General features: G+C 37.0%; 1 protein-coding gene across 4 annotated transcripts in view; it reads left to right on the top strand.

The window, feature by feature from the left end:
• The window catches only part of LOC150092475 (membralin-like), a 452,321-nt gene that overhangs the window by 26,950 nt on the left and 409,757 nt on the right, over positions 1-15,614 (top strand). The gene's annotated exons all lie outside the window — the stretch shown is intronic.

Genomic DNA, 15,614 nt, shown 5'->3' with positions numbered 1-15,614 from the left:
CATGTGTGGCCTAATCAAAGCCTTATATAATGGAACAAGAATCTCCTCTACAAGTCAGTGTCCTCTGCTCAATTCTCAAAATTCTTTGTGTTGTCCTCACAATTTTGGCAATGTGTCTTCTAAATTTCAGATCCTTATCCACTATCACCCCAAGATCCCTTATTTCCTCCACTTTCAACAATATATCCCCACCAAGCATAAATTCTACATCCCATCTTTGTTTCCCAAATTTTAAAACCTTACATTTTGCAATATTGAATTTGCATCCCCACTTGCGTGCCCATTCACTCAGTTTATTCAAGTTTTCTTGTAAGGCCACAACATCTTCTCTACTCTTCATAGTTCGTCCCAACTTTGCATCATCTGCAAACAACTGAATATCCCCATCCAAGTCTTTGCCAATATCATTAACATACAAGTTAAACAGCAATGGAACTAAAACCAGACCCCTGAGGCACACCACTAGTGACTTTCCTCTTCCTGGATATTGCTTCCCCATATGACGGCTTCCTTGAAACAGCAATGGAACTAAAACCAGACCCCTGACGCACCACTAGTGACTTTCCTCTTCCTGGATATTGCTCCCCCATACACAACGTGCTGATACCTATCAGATAGCCAGTCTCCGATCCAATGCACTAATCTAATATCCAACCCCATCCACTCTAGTTTGACTATCAACTTATCATGTGGTAATCTATCAAAAGCCTTTGCAAAATCTAAGTATGCTACTGTGTATCCCTCTCCTCTGTTCAAGGAAGCAGTCACTTTATTGTAATAAGTAAGCAGATTACTAAAACATGACCTCCCTTTAGCAAATCCATGCTGTCCATCAAAGATAATACCATTGTTGTCAACCCAATTCTGGATCCTAGTTCTCACCAGCTTCTCCAACAACTTAACCACAACACCTGACGCAGAGATAGGCCTATAATTTGATGCCTGAGAAGCAGCACAATCTTGGCCTCCTTCCACTCCTTTAGAACTCGACCCATTTGCAAGACTCATGTTAAAAAAATATGTGAAGATAGATGTCAATTCCCTGGCACATATCTCTTTTCCAGCTAACTCCTTATTTGATGCTACTGTCTCTTGAGCTCTTCATAATCACCAGCCTTGTAGTTCCACATATACCCTTTTCTCACTGAGGTCCTCACACTGCTGTAAACCACCCATGTAATCACTTCATGTTCACTCTCACCAACTGGAGGGTGATTTGACACCTCATTTATAATTACATTCTCTAATGAGATGATCAAATCTAAGACCCTCAATCCTCGTGTACCCTCTATTACCTACTGTCTGAGGCAGTTGCCTCAGACAGTAGGTAACAGAAGGCACAAAAACTCAAGAAACTCATTTTCTTTACTTCCATTTGCTATCTCATCATCCCAGTCTATATTGCCATAGTTAAAATCGCCCATAATAATCATCCTTTTCTTATTTGCTTTGCTAATTTGATTATACATTTCATAGTCACTACCATCCACATTATCAGGTCTATAACAACATCCAATTAAGTATTCCATTCTATTCACCTCTATCTCACACCATACTGCCTCAGAACCACTGGCACTATTTCCCTTTTGCATCTCTACTTTGTATGGACTTAATTTTTTCTCTATCATCAATAGCACTACCCTCCCTTTTTACCCTTTCTATCCTCACAAAACACATACCCTTGCCTCTCTATTCCTGTCAGGATGCAAGGATGTCAGGATGTTATCCTCATCCAACCATGTCTCGCTTATTCCAACAATTTTTGGGTGAACAGACTCAATTAATGCAACCATTTCATTTGCCTTGTTTCTTACACTTCTAGCAATTTTATACAAACACAGCAGCTTATTCCTGAATCTATAGCTACTTCCACTGACACTGCTTATTTGATGTGACTTCTCCATGCTTAACTCGAGCCATTTCTTTTTCTCCTTATTCGTCTTTGAACCTTTTTCAGATCCAATTGTTTTCCCTTGATCCCAGGTCATCCCCTTCCCTTTTTGTCTACACATGCATTCACATCCTCTTTCAGTATCTACCTTTCTCTTGCTGTGTTCCTCCGTCATACCCTTAGCCACCCTGTTTTGCTGTCTGTCTTGCACGCCTGTTCTCTCATTCTCTATTCTCATGCCACTTCTTCATTCACAACCACCTCTTCAATCTCTCCTGTCTTACTCTCCCATTCGTCTACATCGCTTACCACTTGATGAGATCCATTCTCTGCATTCACTTTCCTACTTTCCAGCAGCAGTCTCTCCAAGCAACTCGCACCAAAACCACTCAAATGCAGTCCATCGCTCCTATATAGTTCACTTCATCCTTCAAACACATTTCACATATTAACAAACTGCACTCCTTTCTCCTGACACATTTGATTATTATTGTATTTATTATATTTTTATATTTTATTATATTTCTAGATTATTATATTTTTGATTCTATAGTAAATGTAGCCAATTAGATAGGAAAGTCTTGTGTATATGGTTGAGTTCTGTTGAAAGGGAGATGCCACTGGAACAAAAATTGTATGTGTAATTGGTTAGAGTTTTAATGATATGTTGTTGAAAAGTGTGGTGGTGGGAAAGTTCAACATCATCATCAATCTTCTGATATGTACCCCTAAGGGGTTTCAGGTTACTATGACAGCACTACGTGATTAAATTTACATTATTATTAATCTCCTATCAACAATTTTCTTACTTGTGAGAACTCTAATATTGTCATATCTAACATTTTGTGCTTCTAAGGCATTTCTAACTGAATCAATCCACCTAGACCTTGGTCTTCCTCTGATCGCTTTCCTGCCATCTTGGCATCAAACACCATTTCGCTAATCTTTTCTCGCTCATTCTATTTAAGTGGCCATATACTACCTTAGATTAGCTTTGCTGACTCATTCTTGAATGCTAATAATATCAAGTTCCTTTCTAAAATACTTCATTTTTAATATGATTCTGCCATTGATGCCATTAGTTTACTTCCCCAATTCTTTTCAGAACCCTCATATCTGTGGTCTCTAGTCGTTGATCAAGTGCTTTATTTCTAACCCAACTCTCAGATCCATAACTTAAAACTGGTTTGAGCACTGTCTTGTATACTGCTAGTTTGGTGTTTTGGCTAATTTCTCTCTTCATATTCCATATAAATTTATTCAGCTGGCTACCCACCACACCAGCTTTGCTTATTCTGTTATCTGTTTCCAGATTTAGATGTTGAAAGTTTATTTTTCACTTGGTTAGAGTATAATAAAATTAGTTTAATCCTTGATCCAAGTGTGAGCAAACAAAGTTTGCACCTGAAAGTATCTTCAGGACTGGGGTAAGGTAAGGACTTGGATAAAGGATTAAACTAATTTTATTATACTTTAACCAACTGAAAAATAAACTTTCAACATCTTTCTCTAAATCCAGAGTAATTTATTAAAAAAGGGTGGCACACCATTTGGCAACTCCTATAGGTAGAGATGACATGCTAATGCTTCTGCCTGGTATCTCCACTTGGGCCTGGCTCCCACTGAAGAGACCTCAATAAAGGTCGAAACTAGTCTGGGTAGTGGCCCTTCCCTTAATGCATAACATTAGACATATCCGTAAGGAGATGTGTTTTGCATTATAGGAGATACTGAGATAGAAGTGTTGGTAGCTTGCTCCACCTTTGCAACGAGTTGCCGTGGGTTGTTGTACCACCTTACCCCAGTCCTGAAGATACTTTCAGGCGCAAACTTTGTTTGCTCACACTTGGATAAAGGATTAAACTAATTTTATTATGTTTCCAGATTTAACCTGCCATCTTCACTAAAAACTATGCCTAAATAGCTGAAATATTTTACTTGTTCTAAAGGATCTCCATTCGGAATGCAGCTGAAGGTTTTTATGCTCCTGCCCTTCACAGTTTTGGTCTTTTTATTGCTGATTTTCATGCCATATTTGTTACAGCTGTTATTCAATTTAGTTAGAGAATCCTGGAGAATTGCACGAGACGTGTTTAGGAGTATGACATCATCTGCATAAAGCAAAGAGCTAAGTTTGACATCTCCAGTTCTTTTATCAGGCCTAATGCCACTTTCTTTCATAATGTGATCCGTATAGATGATGAATAAGAGTGGAGATAATGTGCATCCTTGTCTTAGCCCTGATTTTACATTAAACCATCTTCCTGTATTTCCTTCAATTCTAACTCACTGCTTTCCAGAAATAAAAGTTGCTTTCTTATTAAACAAGATCTCAGATCTATCTCAGAAACCTCCACATTCATCACTCAGAAAACTAGGTTACTTGTTATGCATGTACTTTGGTAAATTCCACATAAACAAGTGATATATATATATATATATATATATATATATGCCAGACAGAAGTACCAATCCAGAGTGATGCATGTCAGAGCACATCAAGGATGGGGCAAAAAAGAAAACACAAATCAGGATTAGCAGCATATACAACAGTAACAAAACATCAAGTAGTAGCATACAAAAATGGTCTACATTGACTATAATTTCTTTGTCAAACATTCAAGGAATCATCAGCAATGTTTAAAAAAGCCAGATCATTGCAACAGGAAATAAAATATGATCCTATATTAGGTTTGGCTATCTTTTATCAAAAATCTGACCCATGTTGATTTTGGACATTCTTTGTTATTCATTGATATTACTTATACTTATCATAATTTTACTAATAATTCTAATTCTTCTTTGAAAATTGTGGTGCACATTTTCTGGTTTATAGTGAATTTATTCTGTGATAATTTTTAGGTTCCTATTTTGTCTTAAGCTTTACACAAACCATTGTGGTTCTTTAGCTATGGACTTCACAACCATGACTGTCTCAAGGATAAGATGGTTGGCCCTATGCCTCCCAGTGTTTCCTATGTCTGTAGATGTGCCTGTTCTGGGTGATGAAAAACATGAGTTTCTGGTGGAAAAACCCCTATGAGACCAGCTAACTCACTTTTAGTCTAAAGAGACCAGATAAAGGTTCCTCACATCTTGGACAGGAATTGAATCCAGGTCTTTCCGACCAAAGGGCTTCATCTATACTGACTGAGCTATAGAAGCTCTAGGTCCCTGTTTTATTCAGTTTAAATGTTCGATTCATCGAGGATCCATCTTTTCTCTAAGAATATTTTTAATTAAGTTTCTCATGTACAATAATTTTTTGATCTCTGTATTTTAGCATTTCGTTATAGATTCTATCATTTCAGGGTGATTTCATATTTTCAATTTTGGGATTATTGTTTCTGTTAAATTGTTACTTATTTCAATTTGTTTTTATTTTCTTGTCTTTAATATTTCTTCTTTACCATTATATAGTTTGATAAAATAATTTTCTCACTGTTCTCTTTCTAGAATAGATGGTATATTTATATATCATCATCATCAAATTCCTATTATTATTATTATTACCACAAGACCTCATGGAGTCAAAGACTCATCTGGTAGGTCCTTTTATCACACACACACACACACACACACACACACACACACACACACACACACACACACACACACACAGTTCATCATACCATGTCTTAAACACACTCAAACTCCTTGCAGACACCACGCTCTCAGGCAAGGCATTCCAGTCATTTACAACTCTGCACGAAAAAAACCTGCCTCTCACTCCCCTACTCAAATCCTCTTTATACAGTTTCCAGGGATGACCTCTGATTTTCCCCCAATCTCCCACTATTTTCTGTAGAACTTCTCCAGCATTGATCCTATAACAACCCTTACCAACTTGTAGGTCTCTATCATATCTCCCTTCATCCTCCTGTCCTCCAGACTCTGCAAATTACATCTTCTCAATCTTTCCTGATACTCGACATTCCAGAGGGCAGAAACTACCTTAGTCAATTGCTTTGGACCCTTTCCAACATCTCTTCATCCTTCTGAAAACCTGGTGACCAAATCTGGGCACAATAGTCCATGTGTGGCCTAATCAAAGGGTATACATTCTTGTTCCGTTATACAACAGAACAAGAATCTCCCTACTTCTACACATATTTGATGATGATGAGGATATGCTAGTGCTACATGAAAAGTTAACATCATCAACTTCTTATTGACAGATTTTCTCTAAATTAAACTGTTAACTGTCATACACCAATCATCAGATCTGATATTTCAATTTTCTAAGGCACTTCTTACTGTATCAATCCATCTAGATCTTGCTTTAATGTCATGTTTAGATCAGCCATCTCTGTGTTATATGCTTCCCAAGTAGGTGAATCTTTCTACTTCCAGTTTTTCATCAGTAACTGTAACAAAAACAACTGAAACATTGTTTTTGATTTGGGAATGCTGATCTTTAATCCATATTCACTAAGTGCCTTAGAAACTTTGTCTGTTAATTCTTTTAACTGATGTTCATTCTCTGCTATTAGGTCATTGTCATATTTGAGATTACTGATATTTTTGCCACCAACTGTATTTCAAATACCACTATTTTCCAAAGTACTTAAATGAGACAGTATCTGAATGTGTCCCTAGAATTGAAAACCAAATTGCATGGGAGTGAAATGGATGTGCTACCCTATTAAGAAAGATGATGGTGTGGATGGAATATTGTGAGAATAAGAGTGAGAGGTGTTATGAAATATACAAAGTGCAAGCCAGAAGAATTAAGAGTGTTGTACAGAAAGCTAAAGTGAAGTATGAAAAGAAATTGATTATGCAGGGCTAAAGGCAATCTTAAAGAATTTTATCGTTATGCCACAAGTTAAAGGAAGAATGAATACAGGTAGTATGTTTAATCTTTAAAGGTACCTGTGACATGATTATCATCATCATCATCATCATCATCAAATTCCTGCCATGTACCCTCAAGGGGTGTACAGGATATGACAGTACTACACAAAAAAATTACATCATTACTAACTTCCTATCTACAATTTTCCTCCAAATCAGTCTGTTACTTGTCAAGACTCCAACATTATCAGATCTTATATTTCTATCGTCTAAGGCACTTTGTACCGTATCAATCCACCTATATCTTGGTCTTCCTCTGGGTCGTTTTCCTGCCAACCTGGCAGAGAACACTTGTTTTGCTAATCTTTCCTCTCCCATTCTATTTAAGTGACCATAACATCTGAGATTAGCTCTGCTAACGCATTCCTGGATGCTGACAATGTCAAGTTCTTTCCTAATATCCTCATTTTTAATATGATATTGCCATTGATGCCATCTGTTCATGCCTCTAATCTTTCTCAGGACTCTCATATCTGCGGTCTCTAGTCTTTGGTCAAGTGTTTTACTTCTGACCCAGCTCTCAGATCCATAAGTTAAAATTGGTTTGAACACAGTCTTGTATACAGCTAATTTAGTGTTCCGACTAATTTCTCTCTTATTCCATATGAATTTATTCAATTGACTTCCCACCATACCAGCTTTGCTGATTCTGTTGTCTATTTCTATATTTAGTTTACCATCTTCAGTAAAAATTGTGCCTAAGTAGCTGAAATGTTTTACTTGTTCCACAGGTTCTCCATTCACAACACAGTTGACATTTTCAATGATTCTGCCTATTTTCATTGTCTTTGTCTTTTTATTGCTGACCTTCATACCATATCTATTACAACAGCTATTCAATTTAGTCAGAGAATCTTGCAGACTTGTAGCGGATTTATTTAGAAGTATAACATCATCCGCATAAAGCAAAGAGCTGACATTAACATCTTCAATTTTGATATCAGGTTTAATACCACATTCCTTCATAATGTGATCCATATAGATAATGAATAACAGAGGGGATAATGTACATCCTTGTCTCACACCAGATTTAACATTAAACCATCTTCCTGTACTTCCTTCAATTCTAACTGCTGACTTACAACTCAAATAAAGACTAAGTATTGCTTGATATAATGCCCCATTGACACCATATAACTGCAGCGTATTGAATAGCTTCTCTCTTGGCACCTTGTCATATGCCTTTTCCAAATCGACAAAACTTAAATACAGATCTTTGTTATATTCCCATGCTTTCTCGACTATTTGTCGTAAAGTGAAGATCTGATCCTGACAGCCTCTATTTGGCCTGAATCCAGCTTGTTCTTCACCAAGCTTTTCTTCCACAATTCTTCTCAACCGTTTCTCAAGTATACTTGCATAGATCTTGCCAGGAACACTCAGTAGGGAAATACCTCTGTAATTCTCACATTCAGTTTTATTTCCCTTTTTATATATGGGTACTATGAGAGCTCTACTCCAATCATCGGGAAATCATCCCTCTGTCCAGGCTTTCTGAACTATGCAGTGCAGCCACTGTAAGACTCTTATACCACCATACTTCAGCATTTCTGGTCGAATATCATCTACTCCTGCTGCCTTTCCACATTTCAAGCCTTTGATGGCTTTTTCTACTTCAAGTATGGATATGTATTCCTGACTGCATGCCTGGTCAGTGTTTTTTATCACTGTGCTGTCATCACTGCTTGTTTCATTTAGCAGTTTTTCAAGGTAATTACTCCATACTTCAAGGATATCTTTTTCTCCTGTTTTCATTTCACCTTTATCATCTCTAATTCCTTTTACAGCACTCTTTCCTCCATTCCTAAGCTTCTTCAACAACCTCCAGAATATTTTGCCACCTTCTTGATATTTATTTTCTATATTCTTGCCAAAGTCCTCCCATGACTTTTGTTTAGCTAGTTTTACACACTGTTTAGCTTTCTTACATTTGTCTCTGTATTCTGTAAGAGTAAAAGCTGACTTATTTGCCAGTAACTTTTGATATGCTTTCTTCTTTTCCTTCACTGCCTCTTTAACTTCCTGTGTCCACCAGGGAGTTCTGATTTTTTTATCTTTGCACACAACCTCACCACATGCCTCTCTGGCAGAATCAATCAATGTTTCCTTCAGAGTTTGCCACTGAATCTCCAAGGTTTGATTCCTGTTCTCAAACTCTTTCATTTTCTTTTCAATAATATTTCTGTATTTTAGTCTACAGTTCACATCTGAGAGCTGCTCAACTTTTATTCGCTTTAAAACTTTCTTACATGTTATTCTTTTCAATATGAAATTCAATTTTATCCTGCTCAAGACTAAATAGTGATCACTTCCAATTTCAAATCCTCTGTACACTCTGGTGTCCTGCACCAGGGAGAAAACATCACTATCAACAATAACATAGTCAATGAGACTTTTCTTATTCCTTGCCTCTTCTCTCCATGTGAATTTGTGCACATTTTTATGTTGGAACATGGTGTTAGTAATAACCAGTTCATGTCCTGAGCAGAAATCCAACAGATATTTGCCATTATTATTAGCTTTGCTCTTTTCTCCAAATTTTCCCAAAATATTTTTGTATGTCTCACAATCATTTCCTACTCTACTATTTAGATCCCCAACAAGGACCAACTTTTCCTTTTTCATTGTGTCAGTCGCTTTTTCTAAAGCCTCAAAAAATTCCTCCACTTCTACCTTAGTAGAACCTTCTGTGGGACCATAGGCACAAATAAGTCTCATTGTCCAGTTCCCCATTCTCATATTTGCCCACATTACTCTACTTGAGACTGACTGCCATTCAAGAAGATTAGCCTTGTATTTTGTGTTGAATACTATGGCTACTCCTTCTTTTCCTTGATTGTTATTGCCTGAATATAACATTTTGTATTTATTGCTCAGAAAGATATCACCAGTTTTGGTCTTTTTTGTTTCAGTCACCCCTATTATGTCGATCTGGTACTTATCTAATTCCTCAGCTAGCTCCATTTCTTTGCCATTCAGGCTTCTTACATTGATAGTACCGATCTTTAACTCTGGTGATGTTGAGTTGGGGTTTGTTTTCAGATTTGTTCCAGTAGCTGACTTTTCGCTGTTCGCCCTGGTTCCCTGGCGAAAACAACGGGGGCCTTGTTTAACCGGGCGACGCCCCAGCCGGCATGAAATTTTGTCATGTTGTACCATCATTTTTTATTTTGGTTTAACCAATAAGAATACAATTTGGTCGGCTAAATCCCAAATTGCCGTGACATGATTATAAATAATAAATTACACGATAACCACAGCAATTAACATTAATGAAATGAAAGTACAGATATTTCATACTGAAAATAACAGTACATCATCAGTGTGTAGAAACAATCTACACACTGATGATGTATTGTTATTTTAAGTAAGAAATATCTGTACTTTCATTTCATTAAAGTTAATTGCTGTGGTTATCATGTAATTTATTATTTAGCTAGTATGTTTGCATCAGAAGTCAATTATATTATTCAAATATTGAGTGCTCACTTTGCTAGTATTATCAACCAAGTGTTTCCCACAAACACCTGGGAACAGTGCTACTACTTCATTGGATGAAGAGATAAAGGTGCACAAGAATGAGACTGAAGAACTGCTGCTTAGTCTGGATTAAAAATTCAACAATAGAGACAGATGTGACAGCATCAGATATACTAACTAAAGGAATGTTCAACCCAATTAGCTGAATCCATGACATGTTTGTATAACTTGTCTCATCCTAGAAAAGATATCACATGAATGGGAAGAATGTATGATGGTTCTGTTTTTAGAGAGGTTGGTAAGTACTCTCATACAGAAATGGGTTGACGGACAAGCTAAACTTTGCAAAGAAGAGCATAGGTTTAATAAAGGGAGGTCATATTTTAGCAGTTTGCTCATATTTTTTAACAGTGTTATGCTGAGTTGGAAAAAAGGAAGTGGATGTGGTCACCAGGTGGCACTTACTGGATGGACTGCATGATTATGCGCTTGCAGCTAAGTCATTGTTTTAATATTTATTTAATGATATTTTGATAATTACCAATTGTAGTATTCTTGTGTATGAGACTGTGTGGTTGAGTATGCTTGTCTATTTTTGATATATTTATACTGTGTGTGGTAGATAAACTGTTATTTATGGCACCCGATGCAAATGAGATCATCATTGGTGGGCAGGCTGTTTGACATAGAGGATTTTATAAAATGTGTGGCTGCTACGTATTTGTTTCCAGGAGAAATTTATTGTGGTATGAGAGTGGCAGTGTGGAGAAAGTGTATCGTAGAATGTTTTACGACCCAGAAATGCAAGACTTGTCAGAAGTGAGAGAATGAAATAGGAAGGAGTACTGAAAGCTGTGAAACTGAAAGTATTGGAGTGAATGAGTTCCGGGTTTAAATGATGGTGAAAGAGAGTATAAATGAGGCGTTTGAAAGTAGTGGAAAGATAGTGTATGCGAAAGTTGTGGTGGTGGAAGTTCAGGAGAACATAGAAGGCCTGAATAAAGAAATAGCTCATTTGAATGTAGTCCTTCACAGGACAAAGCACAATATTGAAAGGCTGCAGAAACAATAAGAGATTAATTGAACTGAGAACAGAATAAGTAACAGGTCCAAAGCCAAACAGAAAATTTTAAGAATAAACAAGAGAAAGAGCATCAGCAGATAATTTTTGATGGTGATTCTATAATAAGGGGAGTACTTCACAAAAGTGCTACAAAATCTTGTTTCCCTGGTGCAAAAGTAATAATAGTAGTAATGCTGTTATGATGCAGAAGGTGAAAGAATTGATTGTTTAGGCTGGAATCGATGACCTGAGAGGTAAGAAATATTGTATGAGGGAGGATGTGAAAGAGTTATTGGAAGAAGCGAAAAAGAAGCGCAAGAAGGTGAAGTTTGTGAGTCAGCTGTGCACTATGATAGAGGTGAACTGCGTAGGAGGACAAATGATAGCTAATGAATAAAAGAATGAATGAAAGAAATAGCTAATAGGACAAATGAATCACTATGCAGTTTGTGAACATATGGCTTGAGGTTGATGGACATAAAGATTTTACAATGCTGATATACTGCACTTCAATGAATTCAGAGTTAGGTGTCTAGAGAGAGCTTTGGTTGCTGTGGATGTGCAAAGTATGGGGAACTAAAGAAATTAGGGCAAATGCAGACAAGTGTGTGTGAAGGCATCCATAAAGAAATGAGTGTGAGAATGATCAAGTGCAGAATCTAGTCTCTGAAGCAAAAATATTGAATAGGGCAGTCAATTCAGGCAGAAAAGATGGTTGGGGGTCTACAGGTATGCTGCACCTTCTATATGCTAATCCTGGAAGTATCAGAAACAAGAGGTTGAAGTTTTGGGCAATTAATGGAACTTCATCAAATGTTATAAGCATTAGCGAGACTTGGCTAATGGCAGATGATGTAGTTACATGGATAGAATATGATGGATTTAAGTATTTTCAGGGAGGATAGAGTAGACAGGATGGGGGGGAGGGGACTGCTGATGATAGCAGATGGCAGTTCTTTTGAGTCAATCTGGTGTGAAATTGAATCCAGTAGAACAAAATATAAAATTGCTTGCTGCTATAGTAGGCCATGGGGAGTGCCAGGGATGATGTTGAAGATATGCATCACTAAATAAAGATGATTGCAGAAAAAGTGTAATCATAATGGGAGACTTTAATTATCCAAACATTAATTGAGTAGAAGTAAAATCTCATGAGAAGAATGAAACTATATTTATTGAACTGTTTCAAGACAACTTCCTCAAGCAGCATGTGACAGAAGGAACTGAAGGTCAAGAGTCTTACATTTGATTATAGTGTGAGAAAAGGTTTCAGTAGACCTAACTATTCTGCCTCTGGTTGGTGACAGTGATCATGCAGTACTCATTTGTGAAGTGGCTGAGTTTGTGAATGTTCCATTCAGAAAAGGTTACATGTTGAACTACAAAGCAGGTAATTATGACCAGCTGAGGAGTATACTGAGTTCAACATAATGGCATTGGTTGCTGAATGGGAAGAATATCAACAGTGCATGGGAAGCATTTAAACACCACAATGATGTGATATCAGATTGTGTCCCAAGAGTTCAAAGAATAAATAGGGTAGAAGTCAAACGGATGTGTAATCTTATTAAGTAAGAGATTCATAAGAAAAGGATGATGTCCTTTATGAAAATTATAATCAGCAGCTAGAATAGTCACATCTGTTGTACAGAAAGTAAAAGCTGAGTATGAAAAGAAACTAGCTCTGTGTGCAAGACAACCCACAAGAATTCTATCGATATGCTGCAAGTAAAAGAAAGAAAGAATGAATATGAAAGAATAACTCTTCTAAATGCAGATGGCATGAGTGTTACAGATGCAGAAGGGGTTGTTCAACTAATGAGTGCCCATTTTGTTAAAAGCTATCAACCTGGTATATGCAACATTGAGTTCACTTCTGAATGGCTTGCCACTAAACAGATTTGGTGTCAGGGGTCTTGAGAAAGTGTTGTTCAGTCAGAGTTCGGAAGTACGAAGCCGGGGAATCTAGAATGTTTTGGGAAGCTGCAGGTGAATGTGGGTCCAGGCAACTTAGAGGTTAGTCTACAGTAACTTCTAATACCAGAGGTATTTGAAATAAGGTTGAGAAGTTTTAGCACTGGTTAGCACAACTTGGCCAAAAGTTATAGGCATTAATGAAACATGGTTGACTGAGGATGATATAGTCATAGGAATAGAATGCAAGTGGTATAGTATCTTCAGAGAGAATTAGAATGGGGAGGATTTTGCTAATGATAGCAGAGGAAGAGTAGAAAATAAAAGTAGAGTTCCAAGTACATCAGGAGGACTGGGATTCAGAGGGCAGTTCATTTGAGGCTATCTGGAGTGAAATAGAGGCCAACAGAGCTAAATATGTAATTGCCTGCTTCATAATCCAGGGGGAGAGTGTAGATAACATGCACTCAAAAATTAGCATGATGAGTACCGGTTGATTACTTCTTATAGGGAATTTCAACTATGAGGACATAGATTGGGAGGAGGAATAGTCACAGGGAAGAAAATGTAATTTATATAGCTGCTGAGAGATGATTACCTGAGGCAACATGTAATGGAGAGGACACGAGGTTCAAGAGTGCTTGATCTGATCATTGCATCAGAGAACTTAACACTAACTAATGTAACTACACTGCTCCACTAATTATGAGTGAAAGCTAGCTGATGAGGTTAAAAGAAACCCTAAGGAGTTCTTTCGCTATGTGCCAAGTAAAAGGAGGAATGACTATGGAAGGAGGACTTTAAAAAGTGCTGATGGTGGAGAGAGCAGAACCAAACCAGTTGAATTACCGAATGAGCATTTTGCTGGGATATGCATCTAAGTGGTGATATTGACTGATAGGAGAATAGAGGTTGCAGAAATGGAGGTGCTTAAGATATTGCAGAACCTCAATATGAATACAGCGATGGGATTAGATGGCATATTGGCTCATGTATTATGAAAATGTTCAAGGGGATTATCAGCTCCTCTGACCAAGATGTTTAATTTAAGCCTCAGTAGTGGGAAGGTAAATTTGTAGTGGAAAGAGGGCAGAATAGTCTCAGTGCATAAAGGAAGCTTCAAGACTGAAATAGCAAATTATAGGCCAATCAGCATCTCAGGAGTGGTGATAAAAGTATTGGGGAAATTGGTGAAAGATAGAATTCAGGACTGGGTGGATAGGAATATGATACTCTACAAGGGACAACATGGTTTTGTGAAGGGTAGGGCTTGCCTTAGTAATTGCTAACATTTTATGAAGTGACAGTGGAGTTGAATAAGAGAGATGCATTTAAGAAGTATTTAATAATAAAAACCACTTAAAAACCACAGTAATAACTTTTAATTAATAAAGGTACAAATATTTGTACTGAAATTAACAGTACATCTTCAGTGTCATACAAACAGTTAAAAGAATGGTATACAAAGTAAAGAACAGTTGGTGGATCACCAATTAACATAGTTGCTGCGTGCTAGGAGATTAATGACTAAATTTTATTAAATAATCCTTTAAAGATAATTAATTTTTATTGATGGTAGCATAAAATAAAAGTCACTCCAGCTTTTTGAGAGAGTGAGACGGTCATTTCGATTTAGATTCAGCCGATGTAAAATAGCTTCACAACTTTCTTTAAAAAGGCATTCATATTTGAACCTGCATCTATAGAGGAGAAGAGCTTTATCCCACTGGATATTATGAGTAGTGTCAATGCTGTGTTGTGCTAGACCAGACTTATGAGGTTTCATGTATTCAATATAATATTGATGTTCCTTAATTCTTTTTTCTACAGAATGGCCTGTTTGTCCAAAATAAGATACATTGCATTCACATGGTATTTGGTAAACACCCACCAAAGATAGAGGTGACAGTTTATCTTTTGTAGAAGGCAATAAATAAGAAATTTTGTTGATAGGAATATACGTGGGAATCAGATGATATTTCTTCATAATTCTGCCTATCAGTTCTGAGATGCCTGGAATGTAAGGGATTGGAACTCTGTGGTCTGTTGAAGAAACTTGAGGTATTGGATCATAGGGCTTAATTATCTGCTGGATTTGATTGGGGTTGTAACCATTTAATTCTATTTATAGTGGAAAGTTCTTGTTGTAAGATTATTGGAGAGGAGCACACTTTATGTGCTCTATTAATTAAGGATTTGATAATGCCAACTTTTTGTGATGTATGATGAGCAGACTTTTGATGAATGTATCTGCCAGTGAATGTAGGTTTTCGATAGTCACTTGTAGACAAAGATGTAGGTGTAAGGAGGATATCCAAGAATGGTAAACTACCAGAATTTTCTTTTTCCATGGTGAATCGAATACGTGGGTGAAGGCTATTTATCTGTTGTAGAAATGTGGGGAGTTTT

This window comes from Typopeltis vanoorti, chromosome 25 (genome assembly GCF_054136105.1).
Source record: "Typopeltis vanoorti isolate ZY-2024b chromosome 25, IOZ_Tvanoo_1.0, whole genome shotgun sequence".
In the NCBI taxonomy this organism is placed as follows: Eukaryota; Metazoa; Arthropoda; class Arachnida; order Uropygi; family Thelyphonidae; genus Typopeltis; species Typopeltis vanoorti.
This window is presented reverse-complemented; position numbering and strand designations above follow the sequence as displayed.